The sequence below is a fragment of the Ictidomys tridecemlineatus genome, chromosome 3 (genome assembly GCF_052094955.1).
Source record: "Ictidomys tridecemlineatus isolate mIctTri1 chromosome 3, mIctTri1.hap1, whole genome shotgun sequence".
In the NCBI taxonomy this organism is placed as follows: domain Eukaryota; kingdom Metazoa; phylum Chordata; class Mammalia; order Rodentia; family Sciuridae; genus Ictidomys; species Ictidomys tridecemlineatus.
In genome coordinates, this window is record NC_135479.1 from 13,078,606 (window position 1) to 13,092,403 (window position 13,798).

A 13,798-nucleotide genomic window follows, 5' to 3' on the forward strand; every position below is an offset into this window, starting at 1 on the left:
CCTCCCCCCTCCTTCCTTGCTGCCACGAGGGACGTGGTCCTTCCCCCATGATGTGCTGCCCCACCATGGGCCACGAGAATGCAATCGGCCGTCTGAGGACTGAGACCTCTGAAGCCACGAGCCCCAAATAAACTTTCCTCCTCTCCGCCGTTCTTGTTGGGTATTTTGTCACAGTGATGAGAGCCCACCAAAACTCTGCCCCAGCCCTTTCACCTCCTTGATTTCATACATGCTCCCTCTGGCTGAAACCCCTCCCACCCTCAGTCTCCCTGCTGAACTTCTATTTATCCTTCATGGCCAGACCCAAGGAGGGGAGGTCATTCCCGTGGAGAGCCATCGGCCTTTCCTCAAAGGGGATCTCACTGAAGTGTCACAATAACCCAGCGAGGTAGGTACATAGTCAAATGGGCTCCGTGCAAAAATTAAAGTGCAGCCTTTGATAAAGAAAAAAAATAAGAATTTCGAGATGGTGAAAGTACATTGTTAAACCAAGCATACAGAGGATTCCCAAGAGCAGGGCTCTGTGACCGCCCAGGTATACACCTATGAAGCCAACCCTGATTATAGAAGAGTAAACTAAAGCTCAGAGAGGTTAAATAACTTGTCTGAGGTCACACCGCTAGTTAGAGGCACAGACAGGTGGAAGGACCCATTGACTAAGCCACCCATGAAGCTCAGGCCCCAGGTCTTGGCTCCCCACTTGCCTCAGGCTGGGGAGAAGGCCATGAGCATCTCTGCAAACCCACTTCCCTCCTAAATGGAGAATGGGTCTTCCAAAGGCCATTCCACCACGGGTATTGCAAGAAAATCCAGAGAACAGGGTCACACTGGTCAAAGACGGAGCTCTCTAAAAAGCAAGTGGGAATTCTATCAACCCTCCATCAGCTCATGAGAAGGGATACCCCCTCCCAAGCCACCCCTTCCTGCATACTCACCCACAGGGAGTCTGGTCACCTCTTTCCCTCCACAAGCCCACTCTTCAGTTGTCCAAGGACATAGCCACTGCCCAAAAGAGATGACCCTGAAGGACATGGTCCCAGGCCAGCCCCTCTGGTTTTCTCTGGGAGTATGAATTGCAGATCTTTCTAAAAGCACATTTCCTGGCTGCTCAACCTATTTTCCTTTTTTCATATCTCTGATCCATCTCCAGCCGCGGCTTTGATTGTTGGAGATTTTCTCTTTGACAGTCTAGGGAACACTTCTCCAACTCAGAGTCATTCATGCAGCAAATATTAACTGGTGCACCTACTATGGCTCAGGCCTGCTGCCTGCACTCCTGAGGTAGTTGGGAAGAGAAAAAAAAAAAAGTTGAGAATTTTCTGGGCCTAAAAATGTTGTGAATAGAAACCTGACATGTCCTCTCCAAAAATCTTTAGTTGTCCCAGTTGCAAATGACCCCATTTATATGCAGCAATGTCCTCCCATGATACCCAGGTCAGGAGCCCTCCTTGGCCAATATGTTCACTACTGATGTCTTATTACTTAGCAACCTACTTTTGCCCCAGATCTATATATATATTTGGCCACTCATGGTCTGTAGGAGCTTTACACACCTTCCAGGGGAAGCTTCTGTGACCTGGAGCTTGCACCCTGTCAACCCGTCCCTATTGGCTGCCCCTTCCCACTGGCAGCAGGAGCAGGAGCTGGTGGTTTGTGTGCAAGCTGCTGGACCAGGAGGCCGGTCAGGCTGCCCTTACAGAGAAAAGAAGATGGGCAAATATTCAAGTCAGGAAAACTGAATCCTTGTGTTGTACCAGCCAATCAGGCTGGACAGGCCACCCTGGCTCCAGCTGTAGCTTTCAAATCAGTTGCTGATTGACAAATATTAATTGAGTACCTATTGCATGTCCAGGGTCCAGAGAACAAAGGAGACAGAGAAGGTGTAGAAAGAAGAAATCTGAGAATGTTAGGTGGCATCATTTATTGTATATGTTTCCATTTAATAGGTTAGAGGGGCGAATGATCTGCGACCCTGGAGCCAGTCAGACCTGAGCAGCAATCAGGCTCTGCCATTTTCCAGGTGTGTGTCCTCGGGCACCTCACTTCAGCTCTCTGTGCCACCTTCTGTCATCTGTAAAGTGGGGGTGTTGTGAGGTTCCATGACTTGAGACACGCAAAGGGCACGACCCGTGCCTAGCACACAGTAAGTGCTCAATAAATATTACCTGGCCACGTCGTCCTGTTATCGCTGCCATCATCCTTACAGCTGTGGTTGTCGTTATGAAAAAGTCCTACAGTCCCCACAGCAGCCGCTGGCACTGAAAGGTAGATCTGATTCAAGGCAGTTCTCAGCCAAACCCTAAGCAGCCTCGAACCCCCGCCCCCAGCCCCAACTCTTCACCTGCAGTCCCCGGGGGCGGGGGGGGGGGGGGGGCTTCAGTCGCTCGCCCCTCCCGGCGGAAGGCAGCGTCCGCGGGGTCCCACCGCCGGCTGCCAGCTCCTGGTGTGCAGACGGGAGGCCCCGCCCAGGCCCCGCCCCTGCCTGTCCCTCCCTCTCCGGTCCCGAGCAGAGCGGCGGCGGCTGCAGCCACTGTCACAGGCGAGGAGCAGCTCCCGCGGACCGGACGGGGCGGGCGCCCGGGCAGCCTGCAGTACCTCGGGCCCGCAGCCCAGACGGCGAGGGACCTTCGACCCGGGGCGGGGGTCGCGGCCGCTCGTACGAGGTAGGAGCCAGAAGAGCGGGAGACCAGCTCTTCCCTCCTGGGGGTCGGGGGAGGGGACGATCTCCCGCAGGTGCCTCTGCCACTGCGCGGGGCTGACCGTCACCGCCGAGCCAGAGGCCAGCACCGAGCGCGCGTCCTGCAATGAGCCGGGCGTGTGTGTGAGTGTGTGAGTGCGTGTGTGTGAGTGTGTGAGTGTGTGTGTAGGACTGCGGGGGGAGGTGATGACGCCCCCTCTTTGCAGACGCTGCTGGGCAGTTTTCCACTACGAAACTGAGGCCAGACTTTCCCTCGACGGACTTGCATGGGGCTGGCAGAAATTTTCCGGATCAGGTAGAAAACGAAAGCCCACTAACACCTGTTGAGCTGCCAGGTGGACTGGCTTACCCACGGGTGGGACCAACCAGCCAGTCTCCGGTGAGTCTGCCCAGGGACGTCTGCTGGCCCGGGACGTCCCACAGAGAGGATGCCTGGGGCCGGTTGGTAGGAGGAAGGGTCTTCTGGGTGCCATCGGTCAGAGATGGGCACCCAGGGCAGAAGAGGGGTGGCCATCGGGACCCAGCAGCAGAGGCTGAGTGTGAGATATCAACCCGCAGTCACACGCCAAGAAATGTCCCCAATCACTCCAGAGCCCTTTGTTTTAATTACTTGACCTCTTTGGCCTCATCCTTATTTGGCAATTGATGAAGATGCTGCTTGTTAAAATTGTAAAAGTGAAATCGCATTATCCCTTCCTGGTTTGAAAGGGGCTTGAGAGAGAAATCTCAGGTGCCTGGATGGGAAGCAAAGGGGCTTATATTCTGACTGCCCAGGCACAGCCACATGCTCTGACCCGACCCTGCCTGGCACACACATGCCCCCTTCCATGGATGAGGAAGCTCTTGTCTCCCAGAAGGGAAGAGACTCACCACTTTGTACCAGATTGTCAATGACCCAGGGAAAGCAGGGTCCAGGACAGGGTCTTCGAGTGGGAGCCTGTCACAATTTGACGGACATCACACTCAGAATGTCACCAGAGCTGGCTCTTGCTCACCTCCATCTAGGGGACCACAAGGGGAGAGACCCTCACCCCAGCCACCTCAAACCTATTCCCTTCTCTCTCTCTCTCTCTCTCTCTCTCTCTCTCTCTCTCTCTCTCTCTACAACCCCCCCCCCCGCCAGCTTGATGAATGAACGGCCTGAATTGCCCTGGAGATGGGGGTGGGGACTCTAGCCTGCATCTGATGTCCTGGTTTTAGGACATCCCAGGACCACAAGTATCTTGGGGACAGGTTGGCTGCCCCTCCTTGCTGACCCCATAGCCAGTCCCTCCTGCTGGTGCCCCCTTCCTGCCTGAGAAGCCCTAGCTCAGCCTCCCTTCTCTATTAACTTGGTACCTGGGCATAGCTGAGGGCATCTCAGGGCCAAAACCCCCTCAAATTCTAACAATGGTGAGATCTCATGTCCCCACCCGCACTTCCACCTCCCTCCCGACATGTGGAAGCAGTGGATGTGCTGAGGAGCTGTGTGTGGTGAGGGCTACTGTGTCTGCCCTGGCCAGAGATGGTCAACTGTTGGTGACATAAGAACTCTGGCATCCTGGTGGGCCGCACCCCAGGGCCCCTCATCCATGGCTGTCTCCTGGGGGCTCGGCACTCTCAGCCTTCTGAATCAGGGTTTCGTGACTTGGTAGGGAGGAGATGCAGGGGAGGGTTGGCTGAATTGTTCACACTTGACTGGAAAAGGCTGGCCTTGGGTTGTGGTGGGAAATGTAGGCTCCAAACCCCAGCTGGTGCACCTACTAAGTGGGTGACATTGGCCAAGTCACTGCACTGCTTGGAGAATCAGTTTCCTCATTTGTAAACCAGCCACCAGGGTGCTGTGAGAACAACGTAAGGTCACAGGTGACAGCATGCAGTTCCCTAGAGGTGCCCAGGACGGGTTGCTGTGCCTCGACTTCTCCCAGCATCCAGCCAGACCCTCAGACACTGGGCTTGGGAGAGGTGACAGTGAGTCCAGATGCCTCCTGCTATCCCTAGAGCCCGGGAAGTGGGGTGGATTTTTGTAGCAGGGAATCTCACAGATTCAATGAGGAATCTCTACCAAGCCCTCTCTCTGGGGAGAGCTGGTACTTCAGTCCCCAGGCTTCTAGCCATCAACATTCTGGGCCACCCCATGTAGGCTCCTGGTTCCTTTCCAAGTGGTCGCTTGGCACAACGCTTGTCCTGTCATCCCATCATGGGTTTTAGACCAGTCTTACTCCCTGGCAGAATCAGATCAGCTGCATGTGACTTCAGAGGCATCAGGAAAGTCCCTGCCCACCAAGCATCATCCTTTCCCCGCCCAAACCTAGCTGTTTGGTAGCAGTGTTCCACCATGAGAGACCTATACCTCTGGCCCATGGCCTTGGGTCCACTTATTCAGCCAGTGGACCTTAGCATCAATGACTTATTTAGGAACTTGCAGGATGTTTGGGAGGAGAGGGAGAGGGCAGAAGAACAGAGTGAAGTGCAAGAGAGAGAAGATGGGACGTGGCCAGGCTCCACCATTCGCGGCTGCTGCGGCGACTGTAGGACTTTTTCATAACACAACCACCATATAAAGACCCAGTTGCCGAGCCCAGGACGCCTGGGGAGGAGATGCAACCCAGGCGGGCGCGGGCGGGGAACGTGGTAGATCTCAGTGGAATTCCTGGTGGGAAGAGGGTGGGCGCCTGCAGAGAAGGAGGTGTTAGATGGCGCTGACCCAGGCGTTGGCAGCCCTGGGGAGGTGAAGAAAAGCCCAGGAAAAGGCAGAAGCCTCCTTCCTCTCCTTGCCCCCTGCCCTTCAGGGAATGGCCGTCCAACGCACAGTCCCGAGGGTCCAAGCAGGCGATAGGTGGTGTTCTTTGTACATGAGCCCAGTCTGTCACATTGTCAGTGGCAATTTATTAGGTCAGAAGAACAAGGAAGTATCCCCTGACTGGCGGGGCTGGGCTGGGCCAGGGGAGGTTCTGACACCTGTGCCACCCTGACCGTCCATGTCTGTCACATCGCCCTCTCTGGAGAGAAGCAAAAACAGCATCGTTCACCCAGACCCGCGAGGCTTCTGGGCTGCAGGAGAGGGATCCTGCTGGGGTGGCCCTGGACATAGGTGGCTCCTGGTCCCACTGAGCAAAAAATCCTGAGCGCTTCCATGAGTGCTAGGATACCAGGAGTGAGCGTCCCCACCCAGGCAGCCCATAAGCCAGGCTGGTGAATGAGTGGTGGGGCAGCCTCCCCGGGGCTCCTGGTGCCTGGCAACATGGACTTGTCTCAGCTCATGATGATCCAGCAATGAGCAATTTGCAATCCATTCTGGGTGCTCCAGAGGGCATACCCCTGGCCAAAGGGAAGGTGTGACATGCCATCAGTGTGACTTGTTGGCCATAAACTTGGGAGGGACATCCATTCTTAAGGATTATTCTTGACCATATCTGTTCTTAAATAATCCTGATGACAATGATGATAACATCTCTTTATTCTTCCATAACAAGCATTTATTGAGCACCTATGATGCACATAAAAACTTCTGATTTAAGCAAAGGGGATATAGCTGTGGTACCATTGGCATTGGGAGCTGAATGATCCTCTCATTTGATGGATTGGCAAATGTCCCAGGCACTGTAGGATATTCAGCAACCCCCCTGGTCTCTACCCACTAGATACCAGTACCACACACCAGATTGTGACAACCAACAAATGTCCCCAGAGATTGCCATTTATCCCCTAGGGAGCCAGAGAGTCCACTGTTGAGAACCACTGAGACTACAGCTATGAATAAAAATCAATCCTGTTCCCTTAGGAGCAGCATTGTAAAGAGAGAGGGACAATAAATGTGCTAAAAGTTGAATACGCACTTGGCTGCATGGTGGAAATGCTGGGAACACAAAGGGTCAGAGTTCGGAGCCTGTGGACTGGGGGGGTCTGCCACTTTCAACAGTGAGACTGGGAAAGGCCTCACTGAGCAGATGACATTTCAACAGAGGCCAGAAGGAGGGGAGGGAGGGAGATTCAGGGAAGGACCTGCCAAGCAGCAGCAGGGAGAGAGTGAAGGACCCAGGGGGAGGTAGTGGCCCTGTGAGGGAGGCGGGTGGTTCTGATGGGGCCCATGGATGAGGACCATCAGCTTTCTCTCTGGGTAAAAAGGGGGTCGGTGAGCGTTCAGTGCCTGCTAGGGGCACACACCATATCCAGTGCTTTCCCACACCTCCCCCCAATAGTCCTACAAGCAAAGTGTTTCTTGACTTGATCTTTCTATTGAGAGAAGAAGGCCAGGAAGGGTGAAGGAACTTGGAGGATACAGTTGGGACATGAACTTGGGCAGCCCGTGCGCTACCGTCTCACACTGAAATGTACACTTTGGAACTGTGAAGCCCTGAGTTCAAATACAGCTCAGCCCCTTCCTTTGCCGTATGTGGAGTCCAAAGCTGCGCTCTGCAGGGGGAGTGCGGGGTGGGGCATGTCTGCCCTGGGTGCTCCCAGGCCAGCCAGAAGCCAGGGAGCTGGAGCACCCTGCTCCTCCTCCCACTCCTGCCTGGGCTTGCACACCTGTTTACTGCGCGGCGACCCTGCCATTGGTGAGGTTGAGGCAAGTGGAACACAAACCCAGGGAATCCCGCGGGAGCCACCCTTTCTGAGTCAGTGTCCCCAGGGGACTTCAGGGCCAGCTTGCCAACCTTTGTCAAATGATGCTTCTCCTGGGAGCAGAGCCTGAATCGAAGGGAAAGGCATGTGGTTACCCAGGGCAGCCCCAGCATCAGCTTCACACCCCCAAACCCCTACGTCAGAGAGCCCCCGTTACCCACCCGCAGGTTCTTCTTCAAGCGCCTGTCACAAGCACCTTTCTCGCTGCAAATACAGGTTTAAAAATACCCCAGACAGTCGACAAAAGAGGAGCAGCTGATGGCAACCCAGACCCTCTCTCTGGTGACTCTCACTGTGGACCCCCTGTCCCCTGTGGGAGTGTCTTCCCTGCAGATGGACTGCAGTGACAGGGACACCCCCAGGAAGGACATTCTGGGCCTGCTGGGCACTCAGGTGTGAGGGTGTGTGCCCCAGAGAGTGGGCGCCTCTCTCAGGAGGTGTGGGCGTGTTTGTGCATTTCCCGTTCATTCCGGGCTAGCTGCCGTCAGAGGCGGCTGTGGCCCGTGGTTTCTGGGATGATGGGAAGCCCCTGTCCTCTGACACCCAAACCCCACCACTGGGACCTTTGCTGCTTTGACTCACCTGAAGGTGATGCCCAGGAGCCTCTGCCCAGCCCTCGTCAGCTGCCCTGGACGAGAACAGCCACGGAGAAGAGTGGGGACGCCCTTCTCAGGGAGCCCCTGCAGGAGGAGCCCTGGCCTAGGGACAGATGTCAGGAGACCCGGGTTCAAACCAGGTTCTCTGGCTGTGTGCCATCTTAGGCCCGTCCCCACTCATCTCTGGGCCCCTGTTTCGTGTCCCTAGAGGAAGGGGAGGGGAGGGAGGATTCATTTTTCCCACACCCGTTTCTAGAACCCTGACTAGCAAGGGTCAGGTGGGCTTTAGGGAATGCCCCTCCCTTGGGGGCTTCCAGTCCACAAGCCCCGAAGGTCTTCCCTCCCCAGAGCTCAACAGGCCGTGATTCCTTGGAGATAAACCTAGACCGAAGGCACCCATGAGCAGATGGACAGAGAAATCAGACTGTTCCATTAGATTAAAAGCAAAGGCCAGCCGGGTGCAGTGGCCCACGCCTGTAATCCCAGCAGTTCGGGAGGCTGAGACAGGAGGATCGTGAGTTCAAAGCCAGCCTCAGCAAAAAGAGAGGTGCTAAACAACTCAATGTAGACCCTGTCTCTAAATAAAATAAAATAAAATAATAGGGCTGGGGATGTGGCTCAGTGGTCTAGTGCCCCTGAGTTCAATCCCCAGTAGCCCCTCCAAAAAAAGCAAAGGCCAGAAGAGGACGCCGGTTCCCACAGGGCCACAGCGGGCTGGGTGGTGGTCTACAGAGTTGCCGATGGACGTCAGGCTAACTCCAGGGCAGGGGAGGGCCTTGCCTGCAGAGCAGGGTCTCCCGCTCACTGCTGGGGGAGCTTGAGTTCTCCATCTCGCTCAGACTTCCTGTGTGTGAAAGAGAGGGAAGAAGAGCGTCGCTGGGTGGGGCTCTGGTAGTGTGGTTTTTATTGTTGTTACCAATAAAGGGAACTTCACAGATGCGTTGGTTGGGGCTCCGAGAGGTGTAGCAGCTTCCCAATGGTTTCCCAGTTAACAAGAAGCAAAGTCGAGTTTTGAACCCAGATCTCTGCAGGTCCAAAGCGCCTGAGAGTTTTTTAGCTCAAGCAAAATGGGGGAGCTGATTAGCGGCCCTGCCTGGGTCCCGGTTACCAGAGTAGTTTCTGTTTCATTGCAGAATGTGGAGGAAATGAGACCCATCTCTAGAATTCCAAAGAGGAGATCTGAATTGTCAGAAAAAAGAAGCTGCCAGGAGGTAGACCTGGTATTCTCCTGGGCTAACTGATGAGGACGGCCTCCTGCTCCCTGGTGCTCAAGCCCAGGCTGCCTGGGCCACAGCCCTGCAGGGACGTTGTGGGGACATGCTGGTCCAGGCATCTGGACTCCCATGAGCTTCATGGAGGGAGACAGCACAGGGGTGGAGGCTGGCAGAAGCACCCACCCCTCCTGCCTATAAGGGAGCCAGCTGTCAGCCTGGCCTGGGGTCAGGAAGCCACTGGAATAAGCAGTGTTGGACTCAGTGTCCCATGGGGAGCTCTCAAGCCACAGGGGGACAGCTGCACCCAGAACGCGCCTCCCTGCAGGTTGACATGGGGGACACAGCTGGGCAGGAAGGACAGAAGGACAACTCTGACTTGGGTGGGCTGGGCTGTTGCCTAGACCCTCTGTGGTTCAAGGTGATGAACTGGGCGGCAGATGGGTGACTGGGGAGCGGTTACCTGACTTCTTGGGACCTGTGCTCCCAAGGGGCATCTGCCCAGCCATGGAGTACTGCCCTCCCCGTGATGTCTGAACAGGTTCAGTCGAAGTTTGTGGCTGGGAAGAAAAAAAAAAGGCTGTGAGTCCTTAAACATCACCGTGTCCCTGGCCCCAAAGCAGCCGTCTGCAATGGAGAAGACACAATGGGGACAGCAGCTCTTGGCCCATTTCCTACTCTGGGTTCCCATGGGCTACTCTGCCCGAGCCTCTCATGATGTGGTGATGTCAGAGAGAGGTGACATCACCACATCATGGTGACGTCACCACCATGAACCCCACTTTATGGATGAAGAAACTGAAGCACAGAGAAGTCAGGTAACCGGTCCCCAGTCCCCCAGCTCATACCTGGTAGAGGCAGGATTTGAACCCAAGGAGCCCCTGCACTTTCTGAATCCCTGCAATTTGCGAAAGGAAAAGGTAACCAAAGCGTCCAGCACAGAGGCTGACTCTTCCAAACTCCTCTTCTTCCCTTTTTCTAAAATAAAAACTATTCTCCAGACAGAAACCAGGTGGGGTCATGGGCTCAGCTCAGGTGTGGCCTCCTCCAGGTGTTCCCATTTGGGGGCCTTTATTTGTGCTTCTGTGGCACCCTCAGCTCACCTCCATCAGCCAATGCGCCATGTCCCTTTCCCTGAGGCCCCGCCCAGCACCGCTCTGCTTTCTGGCCCTCGGGCTCTGCCTCTGGGGGGTATGTCATATAAATGGACTCACGGCCGGGCAGTGTGTGGCCTTTGTATCTGACGTCCTTCACCAGCTGAATGTGCTTCAGGTCTGTCTGTCTGTGTGACAGCAGGTGTCAGTACTTCCTTCCTCCCCGAGAGCCACTCCTGTCTGGGTGGAGCTGAGGAGCCATGGAGAGCTTTGCGGCCTCAGAAGCCAGGCCAGCGCCACCTGCCCCTCACTGCGGCCCTCAGGACCTGCACACCCTGAGCTGTCCCTGTGACCTCAGAGCCCGGTTCCATATTGAGATGGGGAGTGTCGTCGAGCGGCACTATGGGTCAGGGGAGGGCTTGGGGACACGGTGGAGATGCACCTGGACACTGCCTGCTCAGGCCAGTGCACAGCCACCTGCTGCTCCCTGCTGTCTCCCACCTCCCTGAACTCCCCACCTAAAATACCTGGGGGGTTGCAGCGTGACAGAGGGGACCCCAGCGCACAATGCCACTCTCCTTCTTGCCTCACCTGCCTGGTCTAGTTGCTGCCAGGGCCCAAGGTCAAAGCAGGGAGTCTTTGTTCCAAGGTCAAAGCAGGGAGTCTTTGTTCCAAGGTCAAAGCAGGGAGTCTTTGTTCCAAGGTCAAAGCAGGGAGTCTTTGTTCCAAGAAGGGCCCTTCCCAGCTACTCGGGTAGGAGCCATGTGGTGGGAGCCCCTTTCTGTCTCCAACAGATGAGTGCGTTTGTAGCAGGAATCCCACCCACCCTCAGAAACGACTGTCCCCAGAGGCCTTCTGGTGCCCCACCCTGGTCCCAGCACAGGTGTGTGTTGGTAGACAGCAAGCCCAGCTAGGGACACCACTGTGCCAGGCCCAGACCTGGGCACCTCCTCCTTCAATCTGCACACGCCTCCGCAAAGTGGCTTCTATGTTTGTCACCCACGTATAGATGCAGAAACAAAGGTACAGAGATGCGAAGTGACTTACACGAGGTCTCCCGGTGGGTGAGTGGTGGCCCTGGGATTTGAACCCAGAGTGAATGCAACTGAGGAGCAATGGCTTTTGTGACTTCTTGGCGAACAGATGGCAAACCGTTTGGGGGGCTGGAGGGCTCAAGCCAGTGTGGTTGGAGCTAAAGGGTGTGGTTGGAGCCCCTTTGTTGTAAAGGGTTCAAATCCCAGGTCCACCACTTACCCACCGAGAGACCTTGTGTAAGTCACTTCAGTAAAGCTACAGCTCAACTTAAAAGAGCAGCTAATGACAGTGTCAGATGTGGCCTGGGCCCTGAGCCTGACCTCGCCAGGTCCCTGAAACAGGTGCTGTGGCTATCCTCATTGATGACAAGGCTCTACAAATTCAGACTAAAGTGTTACTGGGTGATAGTGCCATTGGTACCACTTGGGTTTCAGCTCAGCTTTGAAGGAATTTGAGCCCAAAGCAGGTAGGAATTTTCTCCTGGCAAGAGATGTGTTTGAGGGGGTGATAGCGGCCCTGTTCCCCTCTGCCCTCTCCCTCTCCCCTCATTCCTGGTGGCCTGCCTTCAGACCCTGCCGGGCAGGCCCCGGGGCAGGGAGCAGGAAGATGCCAGGATGTGGAGTCCGACACGCTGGCTGCCGCTCACAGTGATGGAGAACCCCTCGTCCACCCAGGGCCAGCAGGCCAGAGCTGGCCATTAAGGGCGCACTGCTGGGCTCGCCCTGCTTCAAGTTCAATTAATATCAAAACCACGGCCAATATTTTTTCCACCCTGCCTCTGTGGAGGGGAAGGAAGAAGTAGGGAAGGCACCACAGAGAGCCGGCATCTCCAGTGTTGGCTTCCTCTGCTCCCGGCTCCTTCCTGTGGACGGGGACAGCCGTCTCCCTCCTGATGAACGCGCCCTTGTGGGGAAGATAGGGCGTCATCAGTGGAGGCGCCTGGGAGCCGCACAGGGCACAGAGGGACAGAGTGGCCAAGGACTGGCCAGATGGAGCCTGCCAGGAAGGGAGGGCGTAGGCTGCAGCCACCCAGGGGGGGCAAAACCAGCAATGGCCAATGGCCTGACCCCCTCCTGGGTCCGGCACTTCAAAGGTCAAGGTCAACACCCTCTGTCAGCAAGGCTTCGGTGCTGTGTGGTTGCTGCTCTGATGGCCTGATGCCTCACCCATCCCTTTCCCAGGCTTCAGGATACGTAACCTCTGTGGGGTCCGATGGTCAGAGATACAGCCTCAGTCACGGTCCAGGTCTAGAAATTAAATAATTAAGACCATGTTCCTCCAGGAGGTGGGTCCCAATACAACTCCCAGTCTAGCTGGAGCTGGGTTCCATGAACATTAGCAAGCCAGAAAGGTAAGAAGGAAATCCATAGCCAGCTTCCCAGCTTCCCGTCAGGCACCACTCTACCCCAGGGATTTGGGCAATCAGACCTGCCATGCATCTGTCACTCCTGCTCCTGGGGTCTGCCACGTCCCCTCCTGTCCATCCCTGCCATCTCTGCCTGGAACTGAAATCAATGGGGAAGGGGCTTGAGGACCCATGAATGGCCTGCAGAGATCCAAGTGACCTGGGCATTTGCAGACAGAGGTCAATTGTCTAATAAACCACGGAATGGGTCACTCCACTCCTCATTGTATATGGGACACAGTTAAATAAGAAAAACAAAAATAGGATGTTGCAAAGCCTGGGACAAGCTGGCTGTGCCCCAGGAAGAACCAGGGAAAGAGCCATCCAAGGGAGAGGGGAGGAGCTCACTGCCTGCCTCATCTGCCATAAAGCTGCAATGGTTTTAAAAAATAAAATAAATATATATAGAGAATACACACATGCACACACACACACAGCCCTCAGTATCTAGGGCAGGGGTGGGGGTGGGAATGCTTCCAGGACCCTCAAGGATATCAAAATCCAAGGATGCTCAAGTCCCTTATATAAAACAGAGTAGTCTCTGCAAACGATCTATGCACATCCTCCAGGATTCTTTCAGTTATCTGCAGATCACTGACTATATCTCATGCAATGTAAATGCTACGTAAATAGTTGTTAGAGTGCATTGTTTAGGGAATAATGACAAGAAAAAAGTCCATACATGTTCAGTCCAAATGCAATTTTTCCCCATATTTTTTATTCATGGTTATTTGATTCCAAGGGTGTGGAAACCATGCATGCTGTATATATAGGTCACCTTCTTAAATTTTTAAGTGTAATTTAAAGTTAATGGAAATTAAATTAGAAATGTGTTGACCTTTAAATTTAAACATATGTACACAAATCTGTTTACACACACACACACCCAGTTGGAGAATCGACTTGTGCTCATTGTAGCACATTGAGAAATGCACAGGAGGAGAAAGCGTCCTCCCTCTTCTCCACAACCCCACACGCAGGGTGCAAGTGAGAGAGCTGCCTGCCACCAGCCCAGGGAAAGAGAAGGAGATAAAACCTGTCCTGAATTTTGAGATTTCTAGTTTGGGGACTAGAGTAAACTCGGCTAACACACCCCCATCCATCCAACCACCAGCTCCTAAAAGGTCTTCAAATATATCGGTGACTTATAAGAA

At 54.7% G+C, this 13,798-nt stretch overlaps 1 protein-coding gene and 1 long non-coding RNA gene across 4 annotated transcripts in view; one reads left to right on the forward strand and one right to left on the reverse strand.

Annotated features, from left to right (window-relative positions):
• Positions 1–1,906: 1,906 nt before the first annotated feature.
• On the reverse strand, positions 1,907–2,724 carry LOC110598444 (uncharacterized). 2 transcript variants are annotated; one of them, XR_013435995.1, is made up of 3 exons: positions 2,342–2,724; positions 2,166–2,258; positions 1,907–2,071 (listed from the first exon to the last, which is right to left on the reverse strand). It is a non-coding gene; the product is annotated as an uncharacterized LOC110598444 (long non-coding RNA). The 2 variants fall into 2 exon arrangements; XR_002484282.3 differs by lacking the exon at positions 2,342–2,724 and having other exon boundaries at positions 2,166–2,335.
• Positions 2,487–13,798, forward strand: part of Cacng5 (calcium voltage-gated channel auxiliary subunit gamma 5) — a 39,495-nt gene continuing 28,183 nt past the window's right edge. For both annotated transcript variants that reach the window (XM_040268565.2, XM_021728417.3), the window contains exon 1: positions 2,487–2,663. The gene's annotated coding sequence lies outside the window, so the exon portion shown is untranslated. The remainder of the gene's footprint in view (positions 2,664–13,798) is intronic.